The sequence below is a fragment of the Thunnus albacares genome, chromosome 23 (genome assembly GCF_914725855.1).
Source record: "Thunnus albacares chromosome 23, fThuAlb1.1, whole genome shotgun sequence".
In the NCBI taxonomy this organism is placed as follows: domain Eukaryota; kingdom Metazoa; phylum Chordata; class Actinopteri; order Scombriformes; family Scombridae; genus Thunnus; species Thunnus albacares.
Window position 1 is genome coordinate 12,941,342 of NC_058128.1, and position 14,780 is coordinate 12,956,121.

At 39.0% G+C, this 14,780-nt stretch overlaps 1 protein-coding gene across 1 annotated transcript in view; it reads left to right on the plus strand.

The window, feature by feature from the left end:
• The first annotated feature begins 892 nt into the window (after positions 1–892).
• The window catches only part of adipor2 (adiponectin receptor 2), a 34,590-nt gene continuing 20,702 nt past the window's right edge, over positions 893–14,780 (plus strand). Inside the window, exon 1 of the mRNA XM_044343012.1 lies at positions 893–1,006. The gene's annotated coding sequence lies outside the window, so the exon portion shown is untranslated. The remainder of the gene's footprint in view (positions 1,007–14,780) is intronic.

Genomic DNA, 14,780 nt, shown 5'->3' on the forward strand with positions numbered 1-14,780 from the left:
AAAGCACCCAGGTAAACATTCAAAAGTTAGTTAAAAGTAATTATTTTAACAAACTTACCTCCTTTATGTTTTAGTATTGATTATTACTGCTAATTAAAATAAACAATGGTTGCAGCCCTAAATCTGTACAACACAATGTGTATGCAATGTATATTAAATATTTCCAGATGACCTGATATCAGTCACTACTGTTTCCACGTTTAAAAGAAAACTTAAATCCTTTCTGTTTTCTCAGGCTTTATGACTAACCAATTTCTTATCTGAGTGTGTGGCTGGACAATGTTTTTCAACTTTTTATCGTTTTTACTTATCTTTTTCTATTATTATTGTTATAATAATTATTTCTTGTGCAAATGTGTGTGTGTGAGATTGATTTTGTGTTTATTTTTGATTGTTGTATTTCTGAATATTTAAACTTTGCTTTAAAACGATTTTTGTCATGTGGATCAATTGCTTTTATGCTCATGTTAAGCATCTTGAACTGTGTATGAGGTGTTACACAAATAAAATTGACCTAACTTGGATTTATGGTCTTTGGCTGACCAAACTTTGTTGAAAGTTGCCCAATTTCCACATGGCAGCTGCTTGCCAAACAAGTTTCTAACTGAAAGACTGCTGGCAACGCAGTTAAAACACCATTTGTAGCAATTACAGACTGGTATAACTCATTTCACTGCTTCATTTACTTGTTTCAGCTCAGAAATGTTGCTCTATCCACTTATTTCCACACTTTTCCATTGTATAATTTGCCAAAACGATTAAAAACTACAAAAATATTACCAAACATCGCTTCCTGTTCCTGATCGTCAACCATTGGTTATTTGGTTCCTCCCTGAGCGATCTGATTGGCCAGCTGGCGCTCATGCGAGGGGCTACGTCGTGGAGTCTAGTCTGGTAGCGACAGTCAGAAACGTTCAGAGTAGAAAGGAGCAGAGCAGCGACTACAACTCTGTCAACTGTGTTTCATCACCAAGAGGACGGATTCAATTAGAGACACAAGGACGAGGTGAATAACACAGCTATTGTTTGTCACTATTTGTTGTTATTGTTGTTGTTCTGTCTTGTTTCAGTCTGTTAAATTCACCGGGACTTTCCGAGCGTAATGTTAGCGCCTGGCGTTATGTGAACGTAACCTGCCAGCTAGCAGCTTTGCTATCCAGCTAATTCTGGCTGTCAAAACAAGAGAGGAGCATATAATCTGCTAGCCAGCAAGAAAGCACAGCTCTCCTCTCTCTTTACGAAGCGTTATCACTCATATTTTGGATGTATAAAGGTAGATAGTTCAACGTGGGAAGCTGTCAAAATACACACAATCTCAGATAAAGAGTTATCTGGCTTCCTTCGGGGGTTGTGGCAGCTCTTGTTAGCGGACTAGCCAGCTCGCTAGCTCGGTGTAAACAAACCATCATCATAGCCTGTCGATGGGCTGCAGTCTGCTTCTTATTTTACCTGTGACAGCACCGCTTTTGTTAAATGTAAGGTGACATTTTTTCGCATAACGTTGCACAAATAGAAACGCTTCTCTGGGTGCGAGTTTACGCTGTCAACAAGAAGGGAGTCTGCCTGGAGTTTTTTGGGTTTCTTTGTCTTGCTTGCTCGCCAGTGTTGTGTTGACTCCAGTGTACTCTGTGCCTGTCTGAGTTTACAGATGACATTCATTAGTCAGTTAGGCTCCATTTCAAGGTATTTTGGCGCATTTCAATAAATTTCAGTGGTTAAAAGAGCTTGGAAGAACAACAAGATACACTTATTTGCTTCTAAAGCAAATTTATTTAATCACTTGACAGCCGTTGTTGGATCATCTAGTATCTAAATGCATGTTTTGGAGTCTAGATGCTGTATTTAGATGTTTTGCACAATTTGTGAAATCTGCAGAAAATCAGTTGTACCAGAGTTGGCAGTGTTTTTGTAACATTTTTTTTTTACTTTTTAAATGATTAAATGTATAAATAATCGTGTTGTGACTATTCAGATCAAGACAACATGGCTATCTTTAGGTTTTTGTGGAACTTTCCCTTTGGACTGTGCAGTAAATATTTTCATCAACAAATGAAGTTCCTGTCAGCTGTTTTCTGAACCCTATCCATGTGATTTATGTACAGTACCAGTCAAAAGTTTGAACTTCCCATTCCCTTGAATAAGAAAGTGTGTCCAAACTTTTGACAGGTACTTTACGTCTGTGGGGGTTTTACATCTATTTCACACAATTTTCCATTATAAACGTATTATTGTGTTGCGTTGAACAGCTGCTTAAACTCATCAGTAAGAGGAGAAGCTAACATTGTCATCACTGACCAACCAACATTCACAATTTTAGCAAAGAAATATGATGCTTAAAGTGGTTTTGTTACCCATCTGTCATCATCAGGAGGAAATTTAGGCAAATTTAGCAGCTGTAATAAAAACTTACCAGCACTTGACTGGTAACAATTGAGTATTAATTTCTGCACATCCGGTAGACTATGGGGTGTTCATTTCTTATTTTATTGCTACTTAATATTTCTGTTTAGCTGCACTGAATACACATACTGCATATATGCCCATCCCATTTTAGTGTTTTTTTTTTTTTTTTTGTTCGTTGTTCGGTCTGCCACAAAGCATGAGGTCATCTCATAAATATTTAATGGATTTGGTAGCTGATAGCCTATTTGTCTTGAGCCTAAACTTTATATGTACAAAAAACACTCCCAGCTGTCCCCTAGCTTGAGATTAGCCCATGGATATTTCATGGCACAGTGTCTTAGTTGGTATTTGTGTTGAAACCTGTTTTGCATTTTTAATCAACTGTCTTCTTGTGCAGTTTGACCCTTTGGGGCTTCACAGTGTCACTATTTCCAAATGCAGGTTTACTCCTAAGCGAGTTAACAACCCTGGAAAGAAACGTTAAACTGTGATCTGTAAATATAATTAAATATACCCATCCGGCTATTATTCTCAAGTTACACCCATACTTCCTCTTGGGTTTGGTAGGTAGCAACGCTGACAACATTTTGATAATAGTTTCTTTGTTATCAGTGTGAATGTACTTCCATGTCGAAAGCTACACAGGGATGTAAAACAGAACCATCCATCATTTAATATTCTATTGAAAAAGTAAGTTGTGCACAGACTACAGTACTCCCTTACTGAAGACTAATAGATAAAGTTTGCCACATAGAGTCCATTTATCTAATGCGCGCCACTATAGGAAATTTCCAGCAATTTCCTGTTGGAAGATATTGATTTGCAATTATACAAAGAATGAATTCAGAACACCCATTTGTTGAGTTGATGTGTGCACCAAGTCTCACCCTGCCAGGCATGGCTATTGAGCAATACGTCATGTTTTTTACTGGAAGTACAACTCTCTACAGAATTTAATGCATAATGAAGTCAGTGTTTGACAGTGTGCCAGGCAGTAGAGCAGCTAAACATAGCTTCTAAGAATAGTAGAGAACTGTCATTGCAAAAATTGATTGATCATAAGACTGCGTAGCTGTCTGTCTCTTTCTTTTATATCCTTCTTGTCTCTGTCTGTGCTTTCTCTCACAACTCTCAAAACAAGCCTGTGTGTGTGTGTGTGTAGTGTACAGCAGAAAAAGAACAAAACATGCCTTTCTCTTAAATGGTTTTATGTTTTTATGTTGTTGCCTAAGTGAGCATGTCCACAAATAACAGCACAACGAAATACGCCCAGCTAAATAAGCCTGTCACTAGTTAATTACTCTGTCCATAGGCACAGTAAGTATCTTACGCCCTAAACACTTGGGAGCGTAATCAGCATTAACAGACAGAATATGTTTGTTTCTGTTTGTGTGTCTGCAGGAATGCGTATATGTGCAAGCTGCAACGGCTTTTGCACATGCTACAGTTTGCGTACAGTATGTCTTAGTTTTGTGAATGTTGGTTTGTAAGTGGACAGGCAGACATGGGTGTGTATGTGTGGATTAATTTCTGTTATCAAGTTCAACCAAAGCATAAAGTCATGCAGGATGTCCTGTCTGTACTCCCTTCCCAACCATAAGCAAGAAAACCAGAGTGATGAGAGCTTTAGTAAATACAAGACATAGTCTGAGCCACTATTTTTCACTATTATTTTCTATATTTTATAAACACACCAACCAAATTTCCCACCTTGGTGAGCAGTCAAGAGGAAATTTACATTTATGCAATTGTAAGTATAAACTTAATAAATTGATTTGGTGACCTCTCTCTGAAGCTGAATGGTAGAGTTACCCTTGTGTGATTTATTCAGCCCGTTTCACGTTGCAGAGACTAAAGGAGGCACTGATATCTTTATATAGTCAGTAGCTTTAGGTTCCCTTTTCATCAGAACATTTAGGGGGTCTATTTTTATCTCCATGTGACCCACCTTTGGATACCACCCAGTGTTTTAAAACCACTGCATTTGGTAGCGCCATGTGTGTTCACCAGCAGCGCCAACAGCGCTCTGACCTTGTTGTGGTCTCTGTCAGATGGTTGGTGGTCCAGCACCACTCAGAGACAGGATTTGGCTTTGGCATTTTGTGGTGGTGTCCTGGAACAATTCGACCTTTTTAAGGACAATTTGATATGTTAAGTGATTCTTAGTATTTTTCATGATTTATTTGGGGTCAGAGAGAAACAAAATCTGCTTTATATCAGATATAAAGTATTTATATTTATAAAATATTCTCTGGTGAACATTTGATCTCACCGCCATTTACTAACTACTTTACTTAATACCTGCTTTTTGGGAGGGAGACACTGCTTCAAAAGAAGCTCAAGATTTAAGAAGACTTACAATTCTTAAGCTCACAATAGTCTGTCAACCTTTTTGTTTAGTTTTAGAATAAGACAGAGCGTTTGCCAAGACGCTGATGCTTTGTTTAAAATGTGTGTGTGTTTGAAAGGTTGTGTGTTCGGGTGAATAACCTTCGAGTATCTAACAGTGACTATGAAAAGCGGTCCGTCTTCTCTTGGACACTTGAATGTCACCTAGCGTGACCTGTTCTTGTGTATCTAAGTGTTATCTCTCATCATGTTTTTTTTTGCTTGTCTTCTTATGAAACCAGTTTTGCAGGAATGTAATTTTAGCCTGTGATATAGCCATGAAATATCAATGGATTTATTTTTATGATAAAATATTTCCACCTTCCTCCATGTCTGTCAAGCATGTGAGTGTATATACTTCATAGAGATTGTGTAACGTGGCTTTCCGCCTGTGTGTAAACTGTGAATGAGAGAACAAGAATGTGTATATGTGTGTGTATATGTGTGTGTGTGTGTGTATGTGTGTGTGTGTGTGTGTTTCACTTCACACTGGTTCTCTTTGTTTATCTCTCTATCATAAGACTGCTGGCAGCCCCAACCAGTAACTCACTGTTGTACCAGGACCAAGGGGTCACCAGGGGACAAACTTACACAAACACACCCTAGATATCATGTTTTATTGAAATTCTAATAATAGTAAGTAAGATTAATATCTTGCTGCTATTCTTGCCATGTTTTTCTGGTCCGTGTGATATAAAATAAAAAAGCAACCAAGACTATATTTGATGTAGAAAAACATGTGTAACTGGTTTGCAAGTACTATTAAGTCTCTACTGTTCATTTGCTGAAGAAACAAACCCCACCCATCTGAATCTGCAAGTAGGTTGAAGCATACACGTTGAATTATTTGCACTGACTAGCCTTTAGGTGTAGCTGCAAGGAGACAGAGAATCCCAAGGTGTGTTTTCAGTAATATTATAGTAGGTTGGGTGTGTGTGTGGTTATGCTTAAGTGCGACCACACAGTCCCAGTGAATAGTAAAAGCAGTCATGTGGTCTCCAACAGCAGGTTTACATCATTGTAAAGCTCTCCTAAATACAAAGGGAGGCCTATACACTGACCTCCTGACACGGGGACACATACAGCACAGTGAAGTGAACTCCAACTAATTAAGTTGTTTGGAGTTTGACTCCAGTGTGAAAAAATTTAATATTTGGGAAAGCAAATGTGATGCCCATCCCTGTAAAATGGTTCATTGCATCACCAAAGTAACAAAAAATGATCAGCCAGAGCTTCTGTTTTCAGTTATTTCCATCGATCGATGTATTTTAGGTTGCCTTTTTCACCAAATTTGATATTGAGAGTTATGATTTAAATTTTTCTTGTCCGCCAGATGAAAAGATTTGAGGTCATTTCAGTGCAGAGGCTTACAATGTACAGGATTAATTGCTTTGTGAGACAAAGCCACTGGCACACACACACACAAACAAAAACTATAAGTAAGTTATTGACGTCAATATTACTCTTCTATCTAGATGAATAAGCAGGTCAGGGGTTTGAGATATTGACAGTGTAATGAGAAAAGAGTCTCCAACGCTGAAAAATTCCCACGTTGAATACAAATACTCCCATGCACCCATCTCCCATCGCAAACACCACCTCACATGCACTCTGACTTTTCAAGTTACAGAGACAGAGACAGACAGATAAACATGGCAGCAGGTCAGGAACTATGTCGAACCATATTGTCGAAAAGGCAAAGTGCAAACTAAATGTGTTGTAACAGTTATTAGTGATGTTATATAATGTTTTCGTGGCTTCTGATCTCTGTCTAAGGTCTGAGTGTCTGCGCTTTCGATTGTGCGTCGGTCATTGAAGTCAGCTACTTTAAAAGAAAAGGTGACGTCATCGTCAGATAAGCTGATTCATTGATTTGTAAGAGCTAAACGAGAACAGCAAATTTTCCCAAAATGTAGTAATATGACACATTTGTTGAATGGTCTACTGTTCATTCAGATGCTTAATTATCTTTATCTGTTGTGGTTTAAGTTGTAGAAACTGTTGCTAGCAAAAACTTTATCTGTAAATAAAAGATACAGATCAGCGTAAATTCTGCTGAATGGCTGATCTTAATCAAACGCCTGTGTAACCTGTTTTTACATGCACCTGTCTCCTGTCGACTGTTACGTCCGTTTAACCTGAAAAACCGGTGGGAAGGTGGGAAGTCATGGAAATGCTCAAGGATTAGGAGTTTGATGGCATTGCATCATTATTTTTGCTGCCCTGAGTTTAAAAAAAATGCTGATAATAAATAATAATAATAAAACTTACCTGCGAAAGGGTCATTAGAAAATATAATGACAGATTTAAGAAAGTGTGATTGAGTAGATCGTCATGTCACAGCTGATTAAAAATTATACTGTAAAATAGTACAAATGTTGTGTGTGTATGAGTTTGTGTGAGAGAGAAACGTAGAGAAATGTATGCACTCCTGTGTGTGTGTGTGTGTGTGTGTGTGTGTGTGTGTGTGTGTGTGTGTGTGTGTGTGTGTGTGTGTGTGTAAGAGAGAGAGTAATGACAGAGCAGGTGACAGGCCTCGGGCCATATCTGACAAAATGACTCAGACGGTGAACACACACTGTAGGGGAAAAGTCATGTTGGTTTACAACCGCAAATGTCCACAGAACTAGCAGACTATACTGAGAAATATAGAGGAAGGCACATTGCTTAGTAATGTAACACGTAGCGTTGCTTCAAATAGTCATCAAAAACCAGCTACATTGGATAAACTACGTCTATACTTTATAGTTTACTGTCAAAACCTTTTCAGCATCCTGGAGCATTTTTGGTTAAAACTCAAGCAGTGTGGTCATTATAATGTGCTGTAAATGACCTAAAAATAAACAATCACTCAGAGATTACTCCAATGGCGCCTACAGACTGTGAGATTTCAGCAATCTTATATGTTAATTGCCATCCACACTGTGCGACATGGATCTAATAAACTTGGGTACGACATCAAGTTTGATGTATGTAGACTGTACAATGATCACATCTACGACACAAGTCAGTATACAAGAAAACGTCATCAGCGTGCGTTGCTATAGTAGTAAACAATGAAGCTAAGTAAGAATCGAGCCCTTGCATTAGTGGTATTCTTGTGTATGGAAAAAAATCTGAAGAAGAAGAGGAGGAGAATGTGGACCTGGTTGGTGATAGGGAAAAGAGGCCAACCTGCGTTAATCAGTGTGTCATTTCATGCTGTATTCCTATTGGTTGGTTATTAGATGTCAGTTGTAGCAGCAGTCACATTGTGAGATGGTTATCCTAAATTTCTGACAGTGTCAGAATTTTGTCCCAGGCTGTCTTTGGTCGCAAGACCGCGACAACGGCCATCTTTAAAACTCACAGTGCGACGTAGGACCACCGTTTTGGAGCCACAACCATAGATCACCACGTTTCTCTTTCGTCTGGGACAGCCCAAAGTCACACAGTGTATCGCCAGTCTAATGAGGCTCCAGACAATAAAGTATATGTATCTGACGCACTTGTTCTTAATAAAGCGCTAATTAAGAGTCCCCTTTGCACCTGAGAGCTTCCTAGTTAATAGGTACTTAAAGATTCAGGTGAAACACTCCCAGCAGTCAATAATGGGAGGCATGTTGAACATTTTTGCTTAGAAATGAGCAAAAATCATAGTCTGTAAGTCTGTAGGGTTTGTCAGAGCTATAAACCAAATCAAACAAGTTCACAAGAGTCTCTAGCTGGCGTGAAAGAAAGTTCCTTGCACCAGTCAGGAGCCGAAAGCGTCTCTCACCAAAGTGAGAAACTGTTAACTTGTGTGAAATGAAATCAAAACCGTTAAAATGTAGGGTGTTAAACTCTCCCAGTGAATGGTACAGTAGATGTTTATAATGCTCTTCGCCCGATCCTTCCTAAATCTGTCACTTTATCTCCCTCATCATTTATCTTCATCTCTATTTTCATATTGCTTATTCCGCTCACTTGGGTTTCACAACAATGTCCAGCATGTCTCCTCGTGCGCCCTTTGTCCTACATTCGTTTTCTGTTAAATGAGAGTAAACACCGCTTTTCTTCGAATAGTCTGTGACCTACAACATAGCGTGTCATCATGTAGTCAGTCCTCAGGCATAGTTGCATGTCTGACAACCAGACAATGCTGCAAACAAATTTACTGAGTCATATCTTCCGTCTTTCCTTCTTCTTTCTTGCTCTCTCTCTCTCTCTTCGTTTCTCTCCTTCAGTTAGCAGAAGTAATACTTTCACCCACTTCCGTCCATCGCCTTCGTCTGAAGTGAATTTCCTCATAAAACCTTTTTTTTTTTTTCACTCCCTTGGCTCCTTGAACCAAATATATTAGCGTCGTATTTACACGGCACAGTAACATTTTTATCGCCGCCATTTAGGTCACTTGCCAAAGCCCATTCTGTACTACACATAATTTATACACAAAGTGATTATTGGTCGGATTTTATAGTACAAATGGTCACAGCCGTCATGACAGATGTGTCACTTGACCTAATTTGGGTCCCCAGCCCACAGTTTAAGAGCCAGAATTGGGTATTTTTGTTTCTTTTTCACTCCATTTCCACTTTTTTTGTAACTGATACCCACTTGTTCTTTCCCTCGAGGAGAAAAAAACTACAGAACAAATCAATTTCCATTGACATTTCTTTCGGGGGTTTTTTTGTTGTTTTTTTTTTTTTATTTTGTCTCCGTTCGTCGGTTGCCAGGATTGATTCTTAGAGCCTCTTCTTCACGGCTCTACAGTGACAATGACTCCATGCTGGTTTGGAGTGGAGTCAGCTGTCTTCCTGCTTGTGTGTGTGTGAGAGAAAAAGAAAGACGGGGTTATAGTGACTACATTTACATGCACAAAATATTCCCGTTTTTGCCCTTATTTGGGAAAAAAAGAATATTCCTACTAAGCTGTTTACGTGGCTAATGAAAATGAATATTTCACTAATATTCCTGTTTACATGCAGAGGGTTTTCAGGGTTTCCCTCTGCTCCAGTGGGAACGGGAATCACAAGATCTCCGCAGGCAGTGAAGTAAACCAGCGAGGTGGAAAACATTAGCGAGCTGCTGCCTGATATTTATAAGTGATATTGATATGACTGATATTATAAATTTATAGTTACAGGCACATCCAGTACTTAGGTTGTCCCATGATGATTACTAGACTGCTTAGTGTTTTTGCTTCATCACACTGAGTCGTCACCGTCAGTCCACGGTTTCATGTCAGGATAATAACCAATCCCCTCCGTCCCTGTCGTGGAGAAGGCGCATTTTGTTTTTCCAGCCCTCCCTGAACAGCTCTCTGCTCTCCTCTGATTCCTCTCCTCTGTCTGCCTTCCTGCTCCAGCATATGTCATTTTGCCTGCGCAGGGGTGCGTTACACAACCAGCCCGTCATGCATCTCGGTCCCAGCCTTCCAAACTGTTGGCTAGTCGGTTTGTTTACAACGCACAGAGCCGACCGTAAACAGGCAAGAGGTTGTGTGTCGCAAACTGCTGTAAAAACCCCCAGCTGGGAGGCATATTCTGAATGTGCTGTATACATGTCCAAAGAACGCTCCTAAAACCAGAATTAATTGGAAAATGATACATTGGGAACATGGCCTAATTCGGATTATCCAAATGGAATATGTATCAAATTTGGAATAAATAATCTTTAATAAATGACCTTGTATGTAGACTCACTGTAAGCAAGCATTCGATCAGCATCATTCTCAAAGTACAGCGAAGTCTCACAGAAACTGAGTCACTGGTTGTAGAGATATATGGCCCATATGTGTTGCTAGATACAAGGTCACAAGATCACCAGAGTCATTATTCATCCTCGGGAGACCATGAATGTCTTAACCAACTGTCATGGTAAGATATTAAATAGTCATTGAGATAAAGTATGTCACTCTGGACCGTAGTGTTGCACCAACACACCGATGGACTGACAGACACAGCGATCCTAAGAGCCTCAATGTGGCTTAAATGTGGGTGAAAGATGATTAAAGATGGTCGTATCATTACCATTTATACCAGATATATACAATGAAAAGATCGCTTTCTGTGGCTGTACGTGTGTTATAGTCATTTACAAAAATGTATTTTTCCCCTCAGACTTTTCATTTTAGGGCAGTTCATTGATAAACATTACAACACACTCAGTGACTTGGACATCAGGGTTGTGACGGAGTTTGCTTTTTGTATAGAATATCACAGGTTTGATCCACTCAAAAGCCAATCAATAGCCTTCAACATCCTGCTGTAGTGTCCTTGTGCAAGAAGCTGCTTCTTCACTTTATGATAAATAATTAATACCAAAGATCTGCAGGTTTTATAAGAATGTTATAGGAAGCCTGTTAAATAAAGACTGTAGCAACTCGAGCAATCTTCCATCTATTGTCTTGTAAAGCAATCCAAAGGACAGAGGCATCAGACGGAGAACAGGCAGGGGCATGCAGTGCAGATAAGATGTTCTCTATAAAAGGTAAACCAAAACGAAAACACACAAAGTCAGAGCTGAAGAATGTTTCCAGTGTAGCGTCGTCATCACAAACAAAATCCTTTCACCATGTTTGTTTTTTTTTTTACTCTTCAAAACCTTTAAGTCTCACAAACCCATCAACATCCTATAACCTGAAGATGTTTTTTTTAATTGAGATCAAGGGTCACATCAGTGATATCACTATTCAAAGATCAATAATGTCCCTTGTGTCATGACAAGGTTTTAAATTGCCTATTCCCCTCATGGCATCACAGCCTGCTACAGTTATTATATTATAATTATTATATACACACTGTATTGTCAGCTGTAGTAGATACACACTCACAGTGTTGCTGCTGTGGACCTTTGGGTCAAATCAGTCACATCAATATTAAAAACTCGATAGCATCTATCATGAAAAGACAATAATGTTTATTAATGGCATTGCTATTGTAGCCTTGGGGCAGGTTCATAATGTCAAGAGAACAAAAATTTTAAAAATTACACAGGAATTATATCGGAAAGGTATATTGAAAGACTGCCTTTAATATACTGCATATTGCTGACAGCACAGTTTTGATTAGTGCTCGGTGTGTTTTATCTGTTTGGGGAACGGTGAAAAAACGCTGAGCAGTTCCATGGGATGAAAAAAGGGTGGTGTGCTCAAGGGCACACCAGCAGAGTTTTTTGTGTGTGCAGAGAGCATCGGTTAATCCCTTCCTTCACCCCGGTTTACTCAGCAGGTCACAAACCAGGTTCCTTCAGGCTACTGCTGCTTTTTTTTTTTTATCCTCCATGTCCACTCCTGTGTCTCTCCCTGAGGTTAAAGTGTCACCCAGGGTTAGCTTGATGGTATTACTCGTTATTACTCGCAGAAAATACAAAGCAGATGGTAAACGTGTCTGTGTGATCAGTTTGTTTTATGTTTCATGGGGTGCGGAAGCTAACTGAGCCTCACACAGGGACTTAAATGGGGGGAAAAATAAGGCTATATGGGACCTTCACAAGGCTCTTACGAGCTGAGAAAATTGCGATCATACAGTTGCCCCACATGAAACCTCTTGATGAGTCATCCTGCATCCTGTTGTCGACAGACATTGGGTGCCAGCTGTTCTCTCAGAACTGAAAACTTCAACATTTGGAGTTGGCACCGACCCTGGGAAGCCCCATTTGGTTTGGGTCTGCGAAAATGATGAGTTTTTTTTCTCTCTATCTTATGTTCCAACAATGCGAGGCCTTTAATCTCAATATGGGGTCAGTCTGTTCTGTTCTGCTACTGTGGTCATCCAGTTGGTTCTTGCAAGCAGTGCCAATGAGCGTGTGTATGTGTGTACTCAATGTTTTTGATCTCCCGTAGTGAATAATGTACTGTATGAACTTGGCTACACAGTAAAAAGGACTGCAGCGGAGCACCAACAATAAAGCAGCGATTGTTGCCGTGTACACCGTCCTTTATTCGCCTCACCAAACATTTCTGGCTATCGTAGCCTTTATCAGGGTGGTGTCTGAGGTTGTTTCCGCTTTTCTCATACACAGTCTGGTGATAGTCAGCTGTAGACTAATTAGTTAAAGTAGGGTTACCCTTGTGGATAACCCTACTTTAACTAATATTCAGAGAGGGAAGAGATTTGAGATGTATGTTTTGAGTAATGAGGTTGATAGAGTGCAGAATTTTTTAGTTATTTAATATTTGCTTTAGCAAGATCAGAGATTGTATTTGCTAAAGATGGTTCTGATATTGTATGTTTTGTATTTATGGATGTATGTTTCTTGTGTATCCACAAAGTGTAAATATGGTATCTTATAAAAAATGTTTTAAAAAGATGATGATAATACTTTGAGTCTATGTTGATCTATATATCTAAGTCACATGATTGATCAATAGAAGGAAACTGTACACAACCTTAAACGCCGCTCTGATGAAGGCATAATTGTGGAAAAACATTCGGTGAGGGGAAAATAGCATACCGAAGTGTGCGATTTAATTCAGATGGACTTGCACTGAAGCACAGTACGTGCTCTTAAAACTGTAGGAAACTGAGCATATTCTGTGTGTGTTTTTCAGAGGGAGATGGTCACGTGTAGTCGTCCACGCAAGTTCTCTAAAATGTTGTTTTTTTCCCCTTTGCTGCCATATCAGGCTCACACAGAACACAACTTCTCAGCTATTTCAATTGTCAAGAGAGCTGTTTGTTCTTGTGTGGCAATCAGGCCACAAGACTGTTATCTTGGGTTATCTTGGGAATTGACTACGGCTGCAAAAAAAAACAAAAAAAAAAAAACAACCAAAAACCCTCCATCAAAAAGTAGTTTGTTCCTCTTATTCCCCAGCTAATAAAGGCCTGGCATGAAATCTCACTTTTCATCCTGACAGAAAATGAGGTTGCAGTTACTAAAGAAGTGCATCAATATAATTTTCAAAAGTAGTCGATCGGGGGGGAGAAAAGAGGAGCGAGGAAAAGCGGAGAGATTGATTGGACAATCTCTGAGTGTAGAAGTGTTTGATTTCGATTAGGGATCTTACGCACAGGCCGGTCGTCTCAGTCGGGCTCGAATAGTCTTTATCATCATCGCAGCATAGAATAGCGGTTCTGTCTGCTGGTCGATGTCACTGGATTTTGAAGCTCTGTAGTTTTCCGACGACGCTTTGAATGATTTTCTCTCTCCTCCCTCAGAGTTTGTGTTGTCTTTTCTTTCTTGTCTCTTTGGCTCATTAAATTTCTCTTCCCTTTCTCCTCTACTAGTGGAAAGTAAAACCTAAAAAAAAAACCTAAAACAAACCTCAAAAACAATCACATTCTGATTTGTTTGCTAATAAGCAAACAATTGTAACTCAAGCAGGAAAATAAACAATGTCCTCAATGTCAGAATATACTAATTAGGGCTGCAACTAACAATTATTTTCATTATCGATTAATCCGCTGATTATTTTCTCAATTGAATCACATTAAATGGTGAAAAACGCCTGTTATAATCTTTTAGAGCTATAGTGATGTCTTCAACTGTCTTGTTGTGTCGGATCAACAGTTCACAAACCAAAGACACATACATGCTTCAAATTGTTGCATTTGTGAAGCTGCTGTCATTTTTGCTGAAAAAATGATTAAAATGATTATTTGATTCGCTAAATAGTTGCTGATTAATTTTCTGTCAATCAAGCTAATCTACTTATCATCAAATTATTGCTTAAAAATAATGTAAAAGTAACTTTGTGCCTTGGACATATAAGTGATCGTTATTGTTACTTTTAGGACTGTTTAGGGTTGTGGGGCTATTTTAATCTTCATTATGTAATACATTTATTAGGGATTTATTAGTTTGCTCTTATACATTGTCTTAATAGGATAGTAGTGCATTACATTATTTATATGCTTTGTCATGCAAAGAAATAGCATGCCCACATTAAGGTGACTAAATATGAAAACACATATTATCCTCCCTGTTTTATAAGGGAAAAAAAAGCTTTCCAGATCTGAAAATCCTACTCGCTCAGACACAGTCAAGTGCTGAGAAGCAGTCAACTTTCTGTCGCCTTCAACTCT